Source organism: Mobula hypostoma, chromosome 3 (assembly GCF_963921235.1).
Source record: "Mobula hypostoma chromosome 3, sMobHyp1.1, whole genome shotgun sequence".
Lineage (NCBI taxonomy): Eukaryota > Metazoa > Chordata > Chondrichthyes > Myliobatiformes > Myliobatidae > Mobula > Mobula hypostoma.
The window spans coordinates 136,905,580-136,929,114 of NC_086099.1; the positions used below are offsets into that span (position 1 = coordinate 136,905,580).

At 38.1% G+C, this 23,535-nt stretch overlaps 1 protein-coding gene across 1 annotated transcript in view; it reads left to right on the plus strand.

Moving 5' to 3' along the window:
* The window catches only part of agmo (alkylglycerol monooxygenase), a 403,147-nt gene that overhangs the window by 378,643 nt on the left and 969 nt on the right, over positions 1–23,535 (plus strand). The gene's annotated exons all lie outside the window — the stretch shown is intronic.

Sequence of the window (23,535 nt, forward strand, 5' to 3'; positions counted from 1 at the left end):
ACACCCATTCAGAACACAGTATCACTAAAACTGCTCCCTGTTGTGCTTCTTTCAAAATTGATAATGTTGTTCATTGAATTTTATCTTTGCTGATTCTCCCCATTCCATTGGCCATTGTTTCATCATTGCTAAGTTTTGTGTAAACTATAATCATCAAAATTGTATGTGTTGTACTTAACTCCATATTGTTTATTCATAACAAAACAATACAAATGCCTGAGATTCCTTTTGTCATTTCTTTCCAGACAGAAAATAATTTATTCACTATTACCTAATCCTTGTTTTCTATGATGTACATCCCTTATGTTGTTTTGTTATTGCCTTTCACACTTTGTGGCACATCAGGTGGCATTTTTTTTGATGTTCCCTTAGCATTTGTCTGCTTTTTATGAGGTTCAACCCAGCACCAGATGGAAAGTGTGCAAGGAGCCAGCCAGATTTGAACCCGGGACCATTCACCTCAAAGTCCGGTGCTGATGCCACGACACCACCAGCTGGCCACATTCCCTATCAGCATCCCTTTAATAAGCTATGTCTCTATTTGGAGATGTTTGTTTGTGGTATTTTCTCAGCTGTTTTTTAACATTTGCAGCTCTCACTCTTACTGTAAGCTTACCAAATCAGCTTGATCAGATATAAGAAGCCTGGAGTTCAGATTGCAGAGCACCTTTTCTTTTGCATACGTTGAGGTCCAAAAAAAAAGGTGCTCTGCAATCTGAACTCCTGACTTATGGAAGTGAATGCTGGACCATTTCCCCAGCAATGGAAAAGAGACTAGAAGCAGCTGAATAATGGTTTTATAGGAGAATGTTAAAAATATCATGGACCACACACACATCAAATGAAGAAGTTCTCAGAAGAGCCCAAGCAGTTTGATCACTCATACCAACAATAAGAGAAAGACAACTCAGATTCCTAGGACACATCATGCGGAAAGATGAACTAGAAAAACTCATACTCTCTGGAAAGATTGAGGGGAGCAAACCTAGAGGAAGACCTCGGCTTATGTACATCAAAAGCCTAGCTGGGTGGCCACACGTCGAGGAAATGGAAGTCATCCAAAGAACGAGGGATAGATCTATATGGAAAACCATGATCCCCAATGTCCGCATCAGATATGGTACCTAGACAGACAGACAGACTCTGAGGTCCAATTTTCACTTTACCCAGAGTAGATTGTGCTTCAAATCATTTGCAGCTGAAACTGAACTGGACACAAAATTGGACTAGACTGTTCACAATAGCACACCTGATGTTTTCCCAGTACCATCATATTTTGTCATTATTCCCATATCATCCATTTGTGCTGACACCAATGTAGATTGAAAGAAAGAGTTCCACGCTGCAGCTGTCATGAAGCAGTCTAGTCACTTGGCGTAGATTGCACAAGCTTGCTGCCTTTGTCATTATTTCCTGGGATTCCCTGTGTCACGAACCCCGTGACAGGTTGAAAAGGACCAGCAAAAATGGAACACACCTGGAGTCTGGTTTACTATAAATTAAGACTATATTTATTACTACTACGAATTAATATCATTAAACCGAATAATACAATACAGGTGATAAACTATTTTATATATATATATATATATATATATATATCAGTAAATGTATGTGTAGATAAAAAAATAATAGTCCAGGACGTAGATATCAGTCTTACAGTGTCAGGTAAGTTTAAGCAGTTCAGTTCACTTTGTGTTGCATCAATTTGAATTGATGGAGAGAGAGAGAGTTAATTGAGTTGATGTTCAAGTTGGCAGCTTTAGTTGTTCTTGCTTCCAAAGTCTTCAGAGTCACTTCCTTTGACCCCCCACACAGACACAGATGGACAGAGCCCCTTCTATGGAACGGTCTACTAACCCACGGCACAGGTTCACCAACGGCAGACCCCCACAGGCAAGCTCTTACGCGCACTGGTAATCACAGGTCGAAATTAATCGGTCTGTGGCCTCCACCCTCGTGGTGGTCTTAAACTCCACCAGTGGTTTCTCGGGTAGCTTCCGCAGTTCTCTCATGACATGTCTCCTCTGCCGTTATCAGACCGAAGGATCAACTTTTTTATAATCCATCCAAAATTCCAGTGTCCGTTAGCTCAACCACTGTGAGCTGTTACCATGGTGACTTCCCAGCTCGTGTCTCAGCTCACGCCATTCTCTCTCTCTCTTTTAATTGCCTCCTTGTTCATTAGACTGCTGAACTTTCTCACAGTTTCTCACCTGCGTGACACCTGTGACACTGGGAATCCTGACTGAGTGGTATCAGAACTCACTACAGGTTGTCCGAAGTTCACAGCATGTGCTCAAGATTATCTCCAATGCCTTTTAAGACTCTGAAATAATCTCTTGCCTGATAAGTGTGTCTTTGCCTCCCACCCCATGTGCCTAGATTGAGGCCAGAGCAATCCAGTGTCATCACTATGGCATGCATGAGTATTTCCTGTACTGAATGCTGATAGCACAAACTTGAGTGAAGTCCCTTATAATCCACACAGATCCCTTCATTCTGGCTGTAAGTCACCCTAATACTGTTTCAAACTGGATTTCTGCCAAATTCGTAATTTTGTTGAGAGGCACAATTGGGCTTTAATGCTAAATATAACCTTATTTTAGGGTACCAAAATGGAAGCAATTCACTTCCTAGCATACTTCTGATCAACTAACCTACGAACTGGTACACTTTTAGACTGTTGGGGGGAAACTGGTGCACCCAGAGGAAATCGACATGTCCAAGGGGAGGACATACAAACTCCTCACTGACAATGTTGGAATTGAACTCTGAACTCTGACACCCCAAGGAGAACTGCCACAAGAAAACAGCATTTATGATCAAGAGTCCCCATCACCTAGGCTGTGCTTTCTTCTCACTACTATCACTGAGTGGGGATACGGGATCCTTAGATCACAGACCGCCAGGTTCAGGAACAATTATTACCCTACAGCAATCAGACTCCTGAACCAGTGTGAATAACTTCACTCACTACAACTCTGAACTGACTCCACAACCAATAGATTTGTTTTCAAGGACTCTACAACTCATGTACTCAATATTATTAACTTTTTAAAAAAATTGCATGGTGTGTCTTCTTTTGCATGTTGGTTGTTTGAGTCTTTGTTTATGTGTAGTTTTTCAATAATTCTATTGTATTTTTTTATTTTCCTGAAAATGTCTGCAAGAAAGTGAATATGTACATACTTTGATAATAAATTTGCTTTGAACTTTGAATAGTAGAGCTGGTATAAGGAACTGAAAAAACATTTTCTTAAAATTGTTATGTACCTTTACTTACTGGGTCAATAATTTTAAACTCTTGACATTATGTCGGATGACCATTTGCATAAAGGTTTCAACAGTTCCACTTTTAAATGGAATAAAAGTCTACCTTGTAAGTATCACCTGTATGCTGAGAGAAAATGCAAAAATAATCTGTTGATTCACATTTGTTTGATGGGGGTTTGCAAAACAGTGGTAAATATTGACCACAGACTTTGGGGTTTTGCATTGATATGGAAATCCCAAAGTTGCTCAAAGCTGCTGGAGAATTATTGGTAGCTGATGATTCTGTGCACAATCCAGGCAAATACATTTTTCTTTCAACTCCCTTCCCCAGCTAGCAAGCACTATTACTAACGTACTTGTAACTCAGACATTTTCCCAGGTGCAGTAGCAAAGATGATTATAGAAAAAAAGATAATATATCTTTCTGAGTTTTTAGCAGTCGACTCTGAATCACAATGGTGTATAAGTATTGAAGTGTGTCTGCTAATTGGAATGTAATGACAAAGGCAGAAAACTGCAAATTTCTCACAGAACCCCTGGTTCAAAGTGTTTTAATTGTGATCTGTGCAGGATTGCTGCCGCCTTATTGAAACAGTGGGGTGCCTGTTATTTCCTTTTCTTCTACCCCCGTAACGGCCTGCAGCCAGAACAGGTAGTCAGAAGGCAGAAACTTTGGGCATCTGCACTCACTCAGGAAAACAGCTGTGGCTTCCAGAGGAAATGTTGTTTTCTTCCCATCAGCCCAATAAATAGGAAAAGACTCGGCCTGGTTTGGGCACAGCCAGCCGTGTAGGATGAAGTTATTAGCTTAAAAACTTGACAGTCAAAATATGTAAGTTGTCCCATTTCTGATAAACAGTGAGAAGACTCTCTGAAAGACAAGGAGGCTTTCACTGATTTCGCAAGAAGGCTTCCCTGGAGCAGTCATGAACTTTTCTATGAACACAGCTATACGATAAATCTTTGGCCACTTGAATATTGCAAACAATGTTATCAGTTTATAAAATATTCTTATATTATGTATATATTCTAAATATGCCTGGACTTAAACAATAGTGTTGCTTTGATAATAAGTGCACATCCTGGAGACAAGTTCTTATCAGCATCAAACCAGCTGCAGCATCACAACTCTGATTTATAAGCTTCACCCAAAACCCTTGCAGTTTGAAGCCAAGTTTATAAAGTTCACATGCAGTCTAATGGAACATCTGAGGTATTTTAATGGTTGGAAACCTTTCAGTGTTAGGAAAGCCAACAAGCTATTTAGCTGACTCCTAAGTTTGATGATATTCTGATGCTGTAAGGTTGAAGGAATGTGAGAGGTTATTAGTGTATGCTGTAGTATGGGACATGAATAGGTTTGCCAAGTCTCCAGGAATACCTTGGTCTATCCAGGAACTAAAGATCAATCTTCTGCATCCTGCTGCCAGCATTTCTAGAAGGGAACAGTCAGGACACTGGAAAAAAAAGATTGATGTGCCTTTTAAAAAAATCAAAATCTTTGGCATATTAGTTCTTAAATATAAAATGGAAACTGGGAGGAAAAGGGGGTGTTTGTATGAAATTGGGAATCAGCCAATCAGATAAAAGGATATAAAATTGAATTGGGAACGTGGTTACATGAGGTGATGTGCCAATGGAAGCAGGAAGCAACAGGTCATAGAATTAAATTTACAGGAATATGTCCAACCAAAGCTGGCAGACCTAAGTATAAATACAAGATTGCTATACATTTCTTGAATGTGTAACTGATATCCTGTATTTGATAAAAGTGAATTTTTAAAAAAAACTGCAGATGCTGAATATCAGAGACAAAAGAAAAAACAGAAAATACTGGGAACGCTGCTGTTGGAAAAGAAATAGACAATGCTTCACAACCACAAAACATTAATTATTTGCCACCCATAAATGCCATCTAACATGCTGAATGTTTCCAGATTTTCTGTTACGAGAACACTCTCTGGTGTAGGGAAAGTAAGTGCCCAATGTTTTTGGGCAAAAATAATTTTACTTCGATAATATATGTTAAGGCAGGAGGTTTTTGGCACTGTAGAGGCATAGTACACTGAATGTTCTTCCAGCAACTATCTAAAAAACTTATCTGGCCTGATGTTACCTAATATAGATATGAAATGGGGCTGCATTATTTATACTGGGATGTTTAACTTTCTAACACATGATGCATTGTATAGTGTATCACAGGGAATGCTGAAGATAAACTGCAGGTCAGGCAACACGAGGAGAGAAACAGAGCCAGTGTATCTTGTAAATGAGTGTTTGAGAAAAATCATAAACCTGAAGCACCAGTTCAGTTTCTCTGGACCTTCCAAGGGATTTTTATTTTTACCTCAGATTTCTAACAGCTGCAGTAGAATCCTTTTTAATCAATTGTATGCTTTTACTCTGGGAATCTGGGAAGTATCTGGGAATATCTTTGTTTTCTGTATATCATATAAAAATTTTAATAGGTAAACAAGTATATCCTCACATTATTCAAGTCCCTAAGGCTTTTCTTGATTGAGGTTTAAATTAGCAGTTGGCAGGGACTAAGTTAAAGAGCCATGGTACATTTTTGGAGGTGTATCTTGGGAGGAGACATATTGTTTGCAGAGAAGGAAATACTTTGGTTAGAATTGTGTGTTCCTAGTTTTATACCCTGATACTCAGCATCTTAGATTGTTTATAAAATGTCATGATTGCATGTAAGGCAAAGTCTCTTCCTCATCTCTATAGGTTTAGAGGTAAATTTACCATTATCATGCTCATTTAATGTGTTACCTTTCCCTTTGTGGGCAGTGTATTTGTCTTACTTACTCCCCACTGTTTAGTATCTGGGTGTAAACCAACCAGTCTTAAGCTACGTCCACACTAGACCGGATAATTTTGAAAATGCCGGTTTGGCATAAAAACGATAGGCGTCCACACCAGGTGTTTTTGAAAATACCTCCGTCCACATTGAAATGGGCATTTGGGCGAATCGCCTCCTACTGGGCATGCGCAGCCACATCTACAGAAAACAAGCGAAGAGGAAACGGTGTACTTGGTGTGCGTTTGTCCAGTTACAGACCAGAAAAACTTAAAAGGAAATTGCCAAACGATGGACAGCTATTTATTTGCACTCGCACAGGAGGACTTAAAACTAAAAAAAACAAATACTGGAGCATATGGAGCACACGGACAGTATGACCCGGCTGACGATGAACATTGAAAAACTGACACAATACCAGTCTCACAGCCATTACAATAGCTACACATACGGACACACAGACCCCCAGGTGGTCCCACCAACATCTTCCCCACTCCCAGAGAGGGGTCACCCTGGAAACATTTCCTACAGCTATAGTCTCTTCACCGATAAAAGGGGCGACAGGTTTTTTAGAACCTCCGGTTACCCCATACATACTACAATGCCCAACCAGCGTTTTCAGATTTAAACACTCTGAAAAGTGTTTTAGAAAAGCTCTGTTTTCGGGGGACGAAACTGCCATTTCAGTGTGGACAGAGGGTCAAAACGAGGAGAAAAAGCTTTGGTTATGGATTTATCTGGTCTAGTGTGGACGTAGACCAGGATGTCAGAATCATCTCCCACGCTAATGTATCCACTATCAAAGCACTTGATAATGATTATCTGTTTACTGCGTTGTTTGCAAGTCATTAGACTTTCAAAACAGATACTCTTCTCTGCTGGAAGAGTTTGTCAAACCAACAGAAGAAAGGTAATTTAGTTCCTGTCATTGTTTATAAATGTCAGACTTCATAGCCTGAGGTCAAGTAAGGCAAATCCCCTTTAAATTAGACAGATGGCTGCACCAAAAGTGTTGGAGACCTATCCTTCTATGATTAGACTACATCATCCATACTAAGAATCTTAAAACAATTTGGCTGTGGAAAAGAATGAATTTCTAGCTCAGAGTGCTGCATGTCCACAAAGTCTTGGATGACAGTGGATTCACTAATAGGAATGTCTCTCAAAAATGTTTTTCCTACTTTTATGTCATAGTTCAGGTGTTGATGCTTTTCAGTAATTGTAGATTGAATAGAGCAAGTAGAAAGCCAGTTAGATGTGGGCTGATTCAGTGGAGCTCATCCATTTGGTACCTCAATAGAATGAACCAACCTTATTTAATGACAAACTCATACTATGTTCCATTTTTAACTTGAAAAGGGTACTTGGTGATGCAGGTCCATTGTGAGTGGCCTTTCTCAACCTGGAGAAGACCAGAACTCTTACTCTGGACTTTCATGTTTTTGGTGAGATAACAACCTGAAACCAACAGAAGGTAGCAGGTTAGAAACAGGAGACATAAGAGACTGCAGACACTGAAATCTGGAGTAAAAATAACAAACTGTTGAAGGAATCTAGCAGGTTAAGCAGCATCTATAGCAAAGGGATGGTCAGTGTTTCCATGTGAAGTAACTAGCACAAGGCTACTCCACATTGAGAAGCAGGAATAGTTGGTAAGTCCTATGAGTGGAAGATGCGTGAGAAGGAAAGGGTTTACGATTCAATGATGATTATAAGTTGATAGTGGAACTCTTTTGAATGCAGTTTGTGGAGGCTACAGGATCTTTCTCACAATGAAGTCCAAAAAAAAGATTTTGAAAAATAAAACCATGTTTGTCCTTGATTTGCTTCTATTTCCCTCCTCCTCAGAATCATAGAGTCATTGGGTTATATAACATGGAAACAGGATATTCGGCCATGTCCTCATGCTGACCAACATGCCTATCTGAGATAATCCCATTTGGCTGCTTCCCCAGTCGGGTGCTCAGGTAAAATAGCATGCAGCAAGTCCCAAATACATCAGAAACCGAAAGTTTCAGATTAGCATCTTTCATCCTGCTCAGAAAAGCATGAGTTGATTTCCAGGATATATACAAGGTTAAAATTATTCCTGTAAAGACTTGGAAAGGCACATTTCCAGTATTTTCTGGTAGGAGGATAAGGGTTATGAACCATACAGAATAAAATTGTTGAATATATTTCCCATGATTCCCATCTCCCTCTTTGCTCCCCCCCCCCCCCCACCAAAGTGGCTACACCTGTGACCTGACTAGAAAATACATTGGTCAGACATAGGAAAATTATCTATGCAAAGCACTTCTCACCTTGTAAAATTTATGTCCCTTCCAGAGAATAGATTAGTTCCAGAAAACGGGCAAAGAGCACCAGGCCTAATGCTCTCTGATAGACATCAGAAGAAAGCTTTGTAGTTGTCTTGGTGTACAGCTTGTTAAATTGACACAATATCAAAGTTCAAAGTAAACTTATTTTCAAAGTACATGTATGTCACCATATACAACCCTGAGATACATTTTCTTGTGTGCATACTCAATAAATCCATAATAGAATAATAACCATAATAGAAGCAACAGAAGACTGTACAATCTGGGCATGCAACCAGTGTGCAAAAGACAATAAACTGTGCAAATACAAAATGAAAGAAATGATAATAATAAATAAATTAGCAATAAATACCGAGACATGAGATGAAGAGTCCTTGAAAGTGAGTCCATAGCTTGCAGGAACATTTCAATGATGGGGAAAGTGATAGTAGAGGAGTAATAACTGTCCCTGAACCTGGTGGTGTGAGTCCTGAGGCTCCTGTATCTTCTTCCTGATGGCAGCAGAGAGAAAAGAGCATGGTCTGAGTGGTGGGGATCTCCTGATGACTGATGTTGCTTTCCTGCAACAGGCTTTCATGTAGATGTACTCTTGATGGACTGAATCATATCCACTACTTTTTGTAGGATTTTCTGTTTAAGGACATTGGTGTTTCCATACCAGGCTGTGAGGTAGCCAGTCAATATACTCTGCACTACATCTCTATAAAAGTTTGTCAAAGTGTTAGATGTTATGCAGAATCTTTGCAAACTCCTAAGGTAGTAGAGGCACTGCTGTGCTTTTTTTCATAATTGCACTTGTGTGTTGGGCCCAGGACAAGTAGCCTGAAATGATAACGCTGAGGAATTTAAAGTTGCTGACCCTCTCCACCTCTGATCCTCTGATGAGATCAAGCTCATGGACCTCTGGTTTCCTCTTTCTGAAGTCAGTAATCAGCTCCTTGGCTGCTGTTGTTGCTGTAGCACCACCCAGCTGGGTTTTCATACTCCTGCTAGATGCTGATTCATCTTCATCTTTGATTCGGCCTACAACAGTGGTGTTATCAGCAAACTTGAATATGGCATTGGAACTGTGCTTAGCCACACAGTCAAAAGTACAAAGCAAGTAGAGCAGGAGCTTAAACTTTGCGGTGCACCAGTACTGATGATTGTGGAAGAGATATTGTTGCCAATCTGAGCTGACTGGGGTCTGTAAATGAGGAAATCGAGGGTCCAATTGCACAAGGGGGTACTGAGGCCAAAGTCTTGAAGCTTATTGATTAGTTTTGAGAGGATGCTGATGTATGTGTAAACTAATGTAATGTTCAGGAATTGCAGTATGCTGGGGGGGGCATCACGTGATGATGTGGGATTGAGACGTGTAAATCCAGCTCTCCCGTAAAAAATCAGCAAAGTACCGTTTAAACAAAGTAAAGTTAATAAATACTTTCCGAAAACTACTTATAAACGTCGTAAGATTACTCTACGATATGCCTCGTAAACCTCAACAGAAGAAGTCTGTTGTGAAGTCGCCGCGAGATGGGAAGAAAAAAGGGCCTACTGCAGCGATGGAGCCTCGGATTCAGGTTGGATCTCCCTCAGAGGAGACACATTTTATCTCTGGCGTAGAAGAATGGAGAGCAATGGCGGCGGTAGCGGTCTCTCGGAAGAAGATGCCGGAAATGCGCATGCGCAAAGAAGTACGCATGCCCAAATCGACACAATTTAAACTACAAGAACCAACGGCCACTGCAACTGAAAGTGACTTAGAGTCAGAATTGGATATTGCAGAGAATACAGATGAAGAAGAGGAGGAAGAACTAGAAGAGACTGGAAGCAAAGGAGACGATGGAGACATAAGAGAGGCTTTATTGCAATTAATGGCTGAACTAAGAAAATTAAGAACAGAGCTTAGAGACGTGAAGATGTGCTATGATAAAGCTATGAAAAGACAGGATAAAATGGATAAGAAACTTCAGAAGATGGAAAGAACAATGGAGCATATTAACAATAGAGTGGAAAAAACAGAAAATAATGTGCTTGTCTGGACCACGGAAAGAAATCGACTCTTGGAGAAAGTGGACGTGTTGGAAAATTTTAGTAGATGTAATAACATTAAAATTGTTGGTCTTAAAGAAGGTATAGAGGGAGATAATCCAATAGAATTTTTTCAAAGATGGATCCCGAAAACCTTGCAAATGAAAGAGGAAGACTGATCAATTGAAATTGAGTGGGTACATAGAGCTCTAAGACCAAAACCACAAGATGACCAATATCCACGATCAATTTTAATAAAATTCTTAAGATTTCAAGACAAAGAAAGGATTCTACAGGCGGCTGCCCAAGCTGCCAAGAAGAGAAAAGGGCCACTGATGATAGAAGGGAAGAAATTTTTTTCTACCCTGACATAAGTTATGAACTTCTGAAAAGAAGGAAGAAGTTTAATCCAGTGAAAAAAGCCCTATGGGATCACGGTTATCAATTTGTATTGTGTTATCCTGCAACCTTGAAGATTTTTTTGACTGGTGGAGAAAAAAGATTTTTTGACGATTACCGGAAAGCGGAGGAGTTTGTGCGAGATTCGTTGAATATTCACCAGATACAAGAACAAATTTAGGGGAGTGAGATTGATTGAAGATGAAGACTGGATCAAGGATTAGGCCTGTTGAATTTTTAGGCGGATGAATATATAAATATATTATTAATTATATGAGGGAGGGGAAGAAAGGTTAAAATTTGAGGAATATTAGCTGGGAATAATAACATTAATTTTTTTCTATATATATATAATTTTTTGTTACGGGGAAGCTGGAAGAAACACTGACCAATCGCTACGTTATTCATGTGTGCAAGCGTGGCAATAGCCATGACCTGCACAATGGAGGGGGGTAGTGTTGTGTATCTTTTCATTCACAACATTAGTGGGGGGGTATTTTGTTTTTTCTTTTTTTGTATCTCTTTTTTCTTTTTGACTGGTTGATTGGGAGGGAAACACATAGCAACATGGTGAAGTTCAAAGAGATTCCCCAGGGAACTATGAGAGTTGAGAAGCTAAGTAATGTTTTAGATTTTAAGAGATAAATATGTAATATTTTTGAATATTTGGAGCCCTTATTTATAGCTCTGATGATGAAGATCTTGGTTCCTTGGGGGAAAGTAACAAATATATATTAAATTTATTTTTATCCCATGGAGCACGTGCAAACCTTCCAATATTTAGGCGGTTCCTTTCTTTTTCTTTTTTTCTTTTCTTTTTAGGTAGGAGTATATATTGGGGGGGGGGAGGGTTAAGGGGAGGGGGGAGGGTAGATATTTTTTTCTCATGTATCATTTTGAAAACTCAATAAAAATATTTTTAAAAAAAGGAATTGCAGTATGCTGACCAAAAAGTAGACTAGCTAAGTAGTTTTTTTCTTGACGATGAATGAGGATTAGCAGTACTCTAATACTGCAGCATAGATTCAGACTATAGCAGGGTCTGCCTTAAGTTAAGGGTCACAGTTCTGGGCAAAATGTTGCATTTTACCCAAAATTTATTTCAGATTTTTTTTAGGGCAGAAAATTTTTAAAAATATTAATGAAGGTATAAAAGGTGACCTTCCGGGAAAGGTCATCCACGTCCTGGCCAATGGCAAAAAGGGTTGAATGTTCTGTCATTAAATTTGATGTACCCTCTGTTCTCTCCGTGTAATCTGAGTCCCTTAGCCACTGTACCCACATGTTCCCATCTCTCTTCGACTGATGCATTCACAGTAGTGACAGCATGACTTCTCACACTCTCTTATTCTGAAGTTGGTCATGTTACAAATGGAAAGCGTGAGGGAGTGAATCGGTGCAGTAAGTATTGCGCACTAATAGATAACCTGGAGTCACCTTACTGTCCACTTAATGTCTTCTTTAATTAATTGGGCATTAGTGGCAGGGCTACTGTACATTATTCATCTATAGAGATCCTTGAAGCTAGTCGAGATTCATGTGTTAGTCAGTGATTTGGGGTAGTGCCATTCATGTGGCGGTTTTGACCTGGGTGATGTTCAGCTTCATGATGGTAAAACAGCTTTTGTCATGCCAGGAAGTGAATCACTCTATGCTGGGTAATGAGGCTCTGACTTTGCTGGTCCAAGTTTCTAGTCAATTTCATTGTTGACACTGGGAGACTTAGTGTTGCTAATGCCCTTGATAATGAAGGTCATGTGGTTGGATGCTAGATTGGTTACAATAATACATAATTACCTGCACCACTGTACATGTAGTATATAACACTGAGGTGAGTTCTGAACCAAATTACAACATTTCCAGCATTTGAATTCTTCAAGCTTCAGTCGCGAGTTAAATTTTCTAAAAGGAAAAGAAGCATTTAATGTTAACCTCATTCCTATCATTATTGCCAAGTTACAGGGGGAAAATATGTTGTAAAGTTGAATGCCAATCAGCGTAAATATAGCATCAACCTTTGTTGCAGGTTATCCATAACTCCTGGGATTAGTGATTTCATCATTTTCAGTTTACTAGCTTTTTGCACCTACTTATATATTCAGTAGCTGTTTTATATTCTCCCTCTGGAATAGTTCCTGTGGGAATTTATCTCCTGAATATCATGTGGAGGAAAAAAAAGACCCAAAATTCTGTGCATCATGTCTCCATGCAGTCTCAGACCTAACAAAGGTGAACTGAATGCCGTTACCATAGATATTGAGATGCAAATTAAATTTAAGTGAACTTGAAGTGATGTAATTCTGGCCTCTGCGTCTGTTTCCTGCCCCAGGACTGTTCACAGGTCCAGTGCCAATGCTCATATAAACCCAGACAATCTCTGCTATTTAGCTGCTTCAGAAAGCCATAGTTAATTACACATTCTTTGGTGATGACTTGCAAATCCCTTTCTGTATTTTAGCACAATAGCAGTTCAAGATACAGATGCTAGTCTGGGGAGTGGAGTCCTGGAAAGTATAGAGATTAGAGCTGTTACATGGCATTGTTCTGATAAATGCCTTTCAGTCCCCCTCCCCACCCCCACCATGTACAAGTACCAGGTTGGCTATTGTCACAGAATGTTGGTACGCTGAGTTTCAAAAGAATTCAAGACACTGCAGGCAAGGTGACGGCCTCATGCATTTTTTCAAAGATTTGGTGACAGCATAACTTTTGTGTAAATGATCTTGTGACTAATTAGAACAACATGTGAATTTAGGGAGAACGTAAAATCCGATGTAGTAGTATTTTAGTGGAGTAAGAGAAATGACAGTGGTATGAGAGAGAAGTTGGCCAAAGTAAACTGGAAGGAGCTGCTGGCAGGGATGACAGCAGACCAGCAATGGCGTGCATTTCTGGGGAAAACGAGGAAGGTGCAGGACACATGTATTCCAAAAATGAAGAAATACTCAAATGGTAAAATAGTACAACTATGCAACCATGGCTGACAAGGGAAGACAAAATATTGTAAAAACAAAAGAAATGGCATACAGCAAAGCAAAAATTAGTGGGAAGGTAGAGGATTGGGAAGTTTTTAAAAACATACAGAGAGCAACTAAAAAAAACATTAGAAGGGAAAAGATGAAATACGAAAGCAAGCTAGCAAATAATATCAAAGTGGATAGTAGAAGTTTTTTCAAGTATTTTAAAAATAGAAGAGAAATGAGAGTGGACATAGGACCACTAAAAATGAGGCAGGAAAAATAATAACGGGGCACAAGGAGATGGCTGATGAACTAAGTGAGTATTTTGCATCAGCCTAGGGTTCTGAACGAGGTAGCGTTAGAGATTGTGGTGGTGTTAGAAATGATCTTTTAGAAATCATTGGACTCTGGCATTGTGCCAGAGGACTGGAAAATTTCAAGTGTCACTCCACTCTTTCAGAAAGGAGGAGGCAGCAGAATGGAAATTATAGACCAGTTAGCCTGACCTCAGTAGTTGGGAAGATGTTCAATTGTTAAGGATGAGGTGATGTAGTACTTGGTGATACAGGACAAGATAGTACAAAGTCAGTATGGATTCCTTCTGGGAAAATCCTGCCTGACGAACCTGTTGGAATTCTTTGAAGAAATTACAAGTAGGATAGATAAAGGGGATGCAGTGGATGTTGTATATTTGGACTTTAGGAAGGCCTTTGACAAGGTGCCACACATGAGGCTGCTTACCAAGTTAGGAGCCCATAGTATTATAGGAAAGATACTTACATGGTTAGAGCATTGGCAGATTGGTAGGAGGCAGCGAGTGGGAATAAAAGGATCCTTTTCTGGTTGGCTGCCAGTAACTAGTGGTGTTCCGCAGGGGTCGGTGTTGGGACCACTTCCTTTTATGTTGTATATCAATGATTTAGATGATGGAATAGATGGCTTTGTTGTTAAGTATGCAGAATTTAAGAAGATTGGTGGAGGGGTAGGTAGTGTTGAGGAAACAGGTAGGATGCAGAAGGACTTAGACAGATTAGAAGAATGGGCAAGAAAGTGGCAAATGAAATACAATGTTGGAAAATACATGTTCATGCACTTTGGTAGAAGAAATAAATGTGCAGACTGTTTTCTAAACGGGGAGAAAATCCAAAAATCTGAGATGCAAAGGGAGTCCTTGTGCAGAACACCCTGAAGGTTATTTTGCAGGTTGAGTCTGTGGTGAAGAAGGCAAGTGCCATGTTAGTATTCATTTCAAGAGGTCTAGAATACAAGAGCAAGGATGTGATGCTGAGGTTTTATGAGGCACTGTCGAGGCTTCACCTTGAGTATCATGAACAGTTTTAGGCCCTTCATCTTAGAAAAGATATGCTGGTATTGGAGAGGGTCCAGAGGAGCTTCACAAAGATGATTCCAGGAATGAAAGTATTATCATACGAGGAACGTTTGATGGCTCTGGGTCTGTACTCACTTGAATTCAGAAGGATGAGGGGAGATCTCATTGAAACCTTTCGAATGTTGAAAGGCCTAGACGGAGTAGATGTGGAAAGGATGTTTCCCATGGTGGGAGAGTCTAGGACAAGGAGGCACAGCCTCAGGATAGAAAGGTGCCCTTTCAAAACAGAGATGTGGATAAATTTCTTTTGCCAATAGGTGGTGAATTCGTGGAATTTGTTGCTACATACAGCTGTGGAGGCCAGGTCTTTGGGTGTATTTAAGACAGAGATTGTTCGATTCTTGATTGGACATGACATCAAAGGTTACAGGGAGAAGGCCGGGAACTGGGGTTGAGGGGGAAACAAAAAGGATCAACCATGATTGATTGGCGGAGCAGACTCGATGGGCCAGATGGCCTAATACTGCTCCTAAGTCTTATGGTCTTATGGTGAAGGTAAGGGTAATCATCCTACAAATCCTGAGTTAGAGTTTTATCATTTGGTTCAATCAAGTCCCATGGCTGAGGGATATGCTCCTTTAGAGAGTTTAAAGACTGCAATGAGCTGACTGTCTTCCCATTCCTCATGTTTTTTGCGCCGTGAACTCCCAACAGTAGCTGAAAAATGGGTTCAGTAGCTGAATTTGGAGCTCATTGCCTTCTTTGAGCCAATTATTGACAGATTTACGAAGAACATTATGAGATCAGAAATACATAGTGAATCATGAAGGAGTGTTGAAGCTTTTTACCTAAGAGGATGCATGTTTGTGGTTCAGTGAAGCAGGAGGAAGAAAAGTTAATTGCTGGAAAGAAGCAGTAAGTGAAGTTGTAGTATGTTAATACACAAATATAATGTTGCAAGTAGACATTTAATTTCGTAAAGTTTAGAAACAATGACCTTGCAGAACATTTTTAGTTTCTGGTATATTGGCGCATTTCTTCACCATAATGCTCAAGTGAAAAGTCAACATTTATGTAGTAGAAGATTTGGTTTAATTTTGTTTCTCTACAAGAATCCCTATTCAACTATTTGGCTTGCCTTTACCTTGAACCAGTCATTTATTGTGGGTACATAAGAATTATTTGTTTTTTTAACAATTCAACAAAATAGTCTATTTTAATCTGCATCTGTGTTACTATATTAATCAACAGCACACTTTAGAACAGTTTGTCCAAAGCTTCCTTCAGATCGGAGAACTAAATGTTCCTGAAATCTCTAAGTGGTAAATTTTCAAGTGGTTATATTACTTCAGCAACTGAGATCAGATACCACTGCTCAGATCCCTCCCTCTAGTGAAAGCTTAGTGCTGCTCCTAATGCAGGGTTTCAACCAAAACATTGACTATCTCTCCTGCTGGTTTTCCTTTTGCCATTTTACACTAAAAAAGAAGTGGTAGTAGCTGAAACAACAGTGCTGCCACCCTCTTCCAAACTGTAATTTCCCCCCTAACCCCTCAATGATTCCTCTTGCTGTCCATCCCAGCTCACTGCACAGACCTTTTTCCACCCAATTCCAATTTGCAATACTGCCCTCAAAAACCACTTGGATGCTTGGATAGGACAATAGTAGTAATATTTCTAAAGTGTCAAAGCAGAGCAAGAAGGCGCTAACAAAATCCTGCTGCTTCCCCAATGTATTGTACCTCATATCTTTCCAAAGCTCTGCTGAGAGCTCCAGTAGTTGCCTTTCCTGTTTTTTGTTTGTAGGTTTCTTCTCCTTGTTCAGGGTTCCTCATTACCAATTAAAGCACTGCAATGTCACTTTCCTTTATTTCCAAATCATTTGGGGTAGGTTTTCATTTTGGCCCCAGCACATGTAGATATGAGGTAAAGGGGTGTATATTCCTTGAAAAATAATCAACATAACTCATGTCTGCAGTTACATACATGGCAATGCAATTTTTCCCCCAGAAATAAATCTGCTTTGGATTTGAATAAACCAACTGTTTCCATAGAACTGGAGAACTACATAAATTTATTAAATCTATTAGGAGTTTCTTAGGAATAGGAAAGGGTGTGCTGGTGGATGTGGTATATTTGAACTTCCAGAGAAGCATTCCACAAGAAATTAATGATCAGTATTAGAGTACATAATATTAAGAGTAATATACACCTGTAGTGGCTTGAAAATTGGTTAATAGGAAATAACTTGTATCGTAGGTCGGGTTTCCGGGTGTGGGTGGGTGGGTTTATATTTAGGAGTTTTTTCCCATTGGGTGATTCCGGAGCATGCGTGTTTTTTATCTGGTTGTATTCTTCATCACCACCATTTTTGATCATCCCGTATTGGTATGTGCTCTGTGCATGTATAAAGTAGAATAAAATTATAGTATGGTATTTAAACGGATTATTATAATAAGTTGGATTGTAATCATCCTATTAAACGAAAAAAGACTTTTAAAATTATTAACCGATTCCAACCTGATATAATTTTTGCTCAAGAGACACATATCAGGGCAGGAGATCAAAATAGATTTTTTAGATGGTGGAACACACATCAAAGTAGCTGGTGAATGCAGCAGGCCAGGCAGCATCTCTAGGAAGAGGTACAGTCGACGTTTCAGGCCGAGACCCTTCGTCAGGACCCTTCAGTTAGTCCTGACGAAGGGTCTTGCCCTAAAATGTTGACTGTACCTCTTCCTAGAGATGCTGCCTGGCCTGCTGCGTTCACCAGCTACTTTGATGTGTTTTACTTGAATTTCCAGCATCTGCAGAATTCCTGTTGTTTGCGTTTTTAGATGGTGGAATGGTTTGCAATTCCACTCTACTTCTCAGAGTAAAACAAAAGGCATGTCTATTTTTATTAAACCTAATATATTTATTCAAGAGGATATTGAATCAGATTCTAAAGGTAGATTTTTAATTGGTAAAGGAACAATCTGTAACAGAAAAGTTGTTTTGGTTAATTTGTATGGCCCTAACTTAGATGATCCTTCTTTTTTTAAAAAGGTATTTGCTTTACTGCCTGATTTAAATGAATATATGCTGATAATGGGTAGGGATTTTAATTGCTGCCTAAATCCTATGATTGATACGAGCTCAACCAATCAGCGACTTCCAAATTGATCCGCCTCATTTATTAATTCCTTTTTGATTGATTTTGGGTTGATTGATTTGTGGAGGTATCTGCATCCCTATAATAGAGAATATTCTTTCTTCTCACATGTTCATAAAAAATATTCGAGGATCGATTATATTATAATCGATCCCCGCTTCTTGCCTAGTGTTAAAACTTGCGAATATGACGCTATTGCTATATCTGATCATGCGCCTCTTAGTTTGTCTTTTGAATTTGATGATGTCATTCTTGCCCGCCCACCTCGGCGCATGTCTCAGACATTATTGCAAAACTCTGACTTTGTCAGTTTCATTGAAACCCAGATAAAAGATTATTTTTCTTTTTAATGATATAGGGGGTACTTCTAAATTAGTTATATGGGATACATTTATAGCATTTTTACATGGTCAGATTATTTCTTATTCAGCTAAACTTAAAAAACAAACTAAAGCAGAATTAGATAGAATTTCAAAATAAATTCAAGATTTAGATAATATCTATGCAATTTCCCTCAATACTGATTTATTTAAACAAAGGGCGGAACTTCAATCACAATATAACCTGTTATTAACTCATCCCATTGAAGGATATTTGCTTAAGTTAAAGAGCCAATTTTATATGTGTGGAGATAAAAATAATAAACTGCTTGCATCTCAATTAAAAATGGCGGCAGCCAAAAGGCAAATCATGAAAATTCATAGGAAAGATGGTACCTTAGCTCAGGAATATGAAGAAATTAATAAGATTTTCAAGATTTTTATGCTGAACTTTATAAATCTCAATGTCCGTAAGATTCCTCTGAAATGAATGCTTTTTTACAAAAGATTGTTTTTCCTAAAATCTCGGCTGAGTATCAAAAAACTCTTGATGCTCAAATTACTGAAGCTGAAATTCTTAAAGCTATTTTTTCAATGCAATCTGGTAAGTCCCCAGGACTTGATGTCTATCCTGTAGAATTTTATAAAAAATTTGTAAAGTTGCTTTCTCTGTATATGTTGGAAATGTTTAAGGGTTCTTTTGTGAAAAGAACCCTCTACTTTTTATGAGGCTTCTATTTCTTTAATTCTTAAAAAAGATAAAGATCCTACTGACTGTGCTTCATATAGACCTATTTCATTACTGAATGTCGATGCTAAGATTTTGTCAAAGATAATGGCCAATCGGTTGGAGAATATTTTGGGTAAAATTATTTTTAAAGATCAAACAGGCTTTATAAAGGTTCGCTATTCTTTTTCAAATGTTCGGAGACTATTTAACATTATATATTCGTCCTCTTTTAAAACCCCACAATGTGTTGTATCTTTGGATGCTGAAAAAGCGTTCAACCGAGTCGAATGGAAATATTTATTCAATGTTTTAGAGAAATTTGGCTTTGGTGCTAATTTTAATAATTGGATTAAAATGATATATAATGCCTCTATTGCTACTGTTGTCACTAACAATTGTAGGTCTCCTTTTTTTCAGCTTTCACGGGGGACAAGGCAAGGCTGTCCATTAAGTCCTTTGTTGTTTAACTTAATATTAGAACCCCTTGTTATTGCTCTTCGTGAGGCTAAAAATATCCATGGGATTTTTGTGAATGGTACCATGCATAAAGTCTCTCTTTATGCTGATGATTTATTGGTTTATATATGTAACCCTGACGAATCCATTCCTGCCTTGCTAAAATTATTTAATGAATTTGGAGGTTTTTCAGGATATAAAATAAATTTTAGTAAAAGTGAATTCTTTCCTTTAAATGATTCTGTCCCTATATATGATAATACTCCTTTTAAAGTTATAGACTCTTTTAGATATCTAGGTATTATAATTACTAAAAAATATAAGGATCTTTATAAAGCCAATTTTGTTCCCTTAGTAGACTCTATGAAGTATTTATTTAGTAGTTGGAGTCCACTTACATTTTCACTTGTTGGTCGTATTCATATAGTTAAAATGATGATTTTACCGAAATTTTTATATTTATTTCAGAATATTCCCTTTTTTTGACTAGGAAGTTTTTTGATCGGATTGATTCTATTATTTTATCTTTCATTTGGAATAATAAAAGACCAAGAATTAGTAAATGTCATTTACAAAAATTGAAAAAGGATGGAGGTCTTACTTTGCCTAATCTAAGAATGTATTATTGGGCTGTTAACGTGCGATATATGTCTTTTTCATTATACTGGGTTGATAAGAGTGATTGGCCAATTTGGGTAGACTTGGAACTGAAAGTTGTAAAACAGTTTTATTTAACCTCGTTATTGGGAGCTCCTTTACCTCTGCAAGTAGTTAAAGTTGTTAATTTAAACCTATGTCCTATGATTAAGTATTCTTTACAAATTTGGTTCCAATTCCGCAATTTTTTAAATCATAAAATATTTAAAATTTGTAGTTTAATTTACCGAAATTACTTTTTTAAGCCTTCTTTGAGTGATCCAATTTTTTTACTTTGGAAAAATAAAAGTATTAGTTCTTTTTTGGATTTATTTAAAGAAGATAGATTGATGTCTTTTGAACAATTATTTGATAAATATTCTCTTTCCTACTCACACTTTCTGCAATACCTTCAAGTTAGATATTTTTTACAAAAATATTTAAGTAATGTTCCTTACATATTGGAGGCTGACTTGTTAGATACTATTATGAGTATGAATCCTTTGATTAAGGGTTCTATTGGAAGAATTTATAATTTATTATTACAATGGGATAAGCGTCCTTTATCTAAGATTAAACAGGATTGGGAAAAGGAACTTAATTTGACTTTTATGATGGAGGATTGGATGCGGATATTGGTTAACTCTTCTTCAATTTGTGCTAACCATTCATTGATTCAATTTAAAATTGTACATTGTTATCATTTGACAAAGGAGAGACTTTCTAAAATCTTTTCTAATGTTGATAGTCATTGTGATAGATGTAAAACTGAGACAGCTACACTGACAGATATGTTTTGGTCTTGCTCTATATTGGAACAGTTCTGGAACTCGTTTTTTTCAACAATTTCTAAAGCACTTAAAATTAAATTACAGCCTAATAAATTAACTGTGCTTTTTGGAATAATTCCTCAAAATATTCATGGCATTTCTGTGTCTGACCAACATGTTATAGCATTTGATACATTGATAGCTAGGAGGGCCATTTTGTTGAAGTGGAAGGATACATCAGCTCCCACTTTGTCACAATGGTTCTCTCAAGTGATGCTATGTCTTAGTTTGGAGAAAATTAGAAGTCGAACCTTTGAACCTTTATTTGATTTTGAGAAAAGATGGGGCTCATTTGCTCGTCATTACCATTTGAGTTAATTGATATAATTTTTCCACAATCTAATTGTAAATTTTTTGTATATTTTCTTTTCTTGCTGGCGGTTTGATGTTTATTTTTAGAAGCTTTTTGTATGACGCATGATTCCGGGGTTGTACACCTAATGGGTTCTTTTTTTTTCTCACTTTTCTGCTTAGTAGGTTTTTTTTGTTATCACAAAATTTTTTTTTCAACCTTTAAGATAATTTTTTTTGAGGCATTGTAAGTGTTGTTACTTCAATGTACTCATGTTATTTTTCCTGTATAATATAACAATAAAAAGATTTAAAATGAAAGAAAAGAAAGGAAATAACTTGTTTTTACCATTTGGGATTCTGCAACTAATGGAAGGTCTCAATGAATCGTAATGAGCTAATTGTTCATAATCAATGTCAATAATTTCCATGGAAGATAATAGTTAAAATCTAAATTTATTAAAGATACAAAGTTATGTGACCGTATGGAAGTGGGAAAGATGCAGAAAGGCTTTGTTAGGATATTGATAAATTATAGGACTTGGGAGTTGAAATATATATGGAAGAATATGAAGTCATCCATTTTGTCCAAAAATAGAAAGGTCCAGCAATTTCTAAATGGTTAGAAATTGAAAGGTATTAGCTTTTAGAATGACCTGCATGATCTTTTAAATGATCACTGGCAGTTAGCATGAAGGTACAAGTGAGCAATTAGGAAAACATACTGGGCATGTTATATGTTGGCCAATATTGCAAAGAAACTTAAGTAAAAGAGATGACTCACTCCAACTATAACAGGTCCTGGTGAGACCTTGTCTGGAAAAATGTGTACATGTCCAGACTGCAATTCTAAGAAAAGATTTACTTGCAACAGAGAGACAGCATTGTATGTTCACCAAATTGATTCGTTACATGGTGGGTTTGTGAAATGATGAGTTTATTTAGTTTTAAATTTAGAAAAATGTGAAGTGGAATGCACAAAAATGCTTAAAATTGTAACAGGATATGATCATGCAAGGCATGTTTGTTAAAATGTGTAAACAAGTCACAGCAAGTCATTCATCCCCTTGTTTCTACTCCATGTCTGAACTTATACCCCTCCACTACTTTTCTGCCTTGACCTTGTGTTTCTTGATTCCTCTAATGGCCACAAATCCATCAATTTCAGTTTTGAATGGAACTGATGACTGAACTTCTACCGCCCATAGGAGTGGGAATTCCAACACAATTTCTCTTCAATGTCTACCTCTTACTTTGAGACTGTGATCCTGTTATACCTCAGATGGGGGAAACATCTTCCCATGTCTATCCTATCCAATGCTCTAAAAAATGTTTTACATCATGCTGTTTTGCTTGGCTAGGATGTTGAGGATCAGGGTTCTACATAACAATGAGCCATTTATTATTATTTTCTTATTTAGTAGCTCCTTCCAGCCTTTCAGGCCACACCACCTCAGCAAATCCCTAGAAAACCCGATTAACCCTAACCTAATCACAGGGCAACTTACAATGACCAAATAAGCTACCCAGTAGGTCTTTGGACTTTGGGAAAAAAACTGGAACACCTGGAGACAACCCAGCCATTCCACAGGGAGGACGTACAGCCTCCTTACAGAGCCAGAATTTAGCTCCGACCTCCAGAATGCCCTGAGCAGTAATAGTGTCGTGCGAACCACTATGGTGGAATGGTGCCTACACTCACAGTATAACAAATATTTGGAACTCTCTGCCAATGGGGTTGTGGAGTCTCATTTGTTGAGTGTATACGAGGGGTGATTGATAAGTTTGTGGCCTAAGGTAGAAGGAGTAAATTTTAGAAAACCTGGTACATTTATTTTTCAACATAGTCCCCTCCTCCATTTACACACTTAGTCCAGTGGTCATGGAGCATACGGATACCTTCTTTGTAGAAGTCAGTGTCTTGGACCTCCAGAAAGTGGTCCACATCAGGGATGATTGATAAGTTCGTGGCCTAAGGTAGACGGACATGAGTTATTAATTTCAAACTTTCTG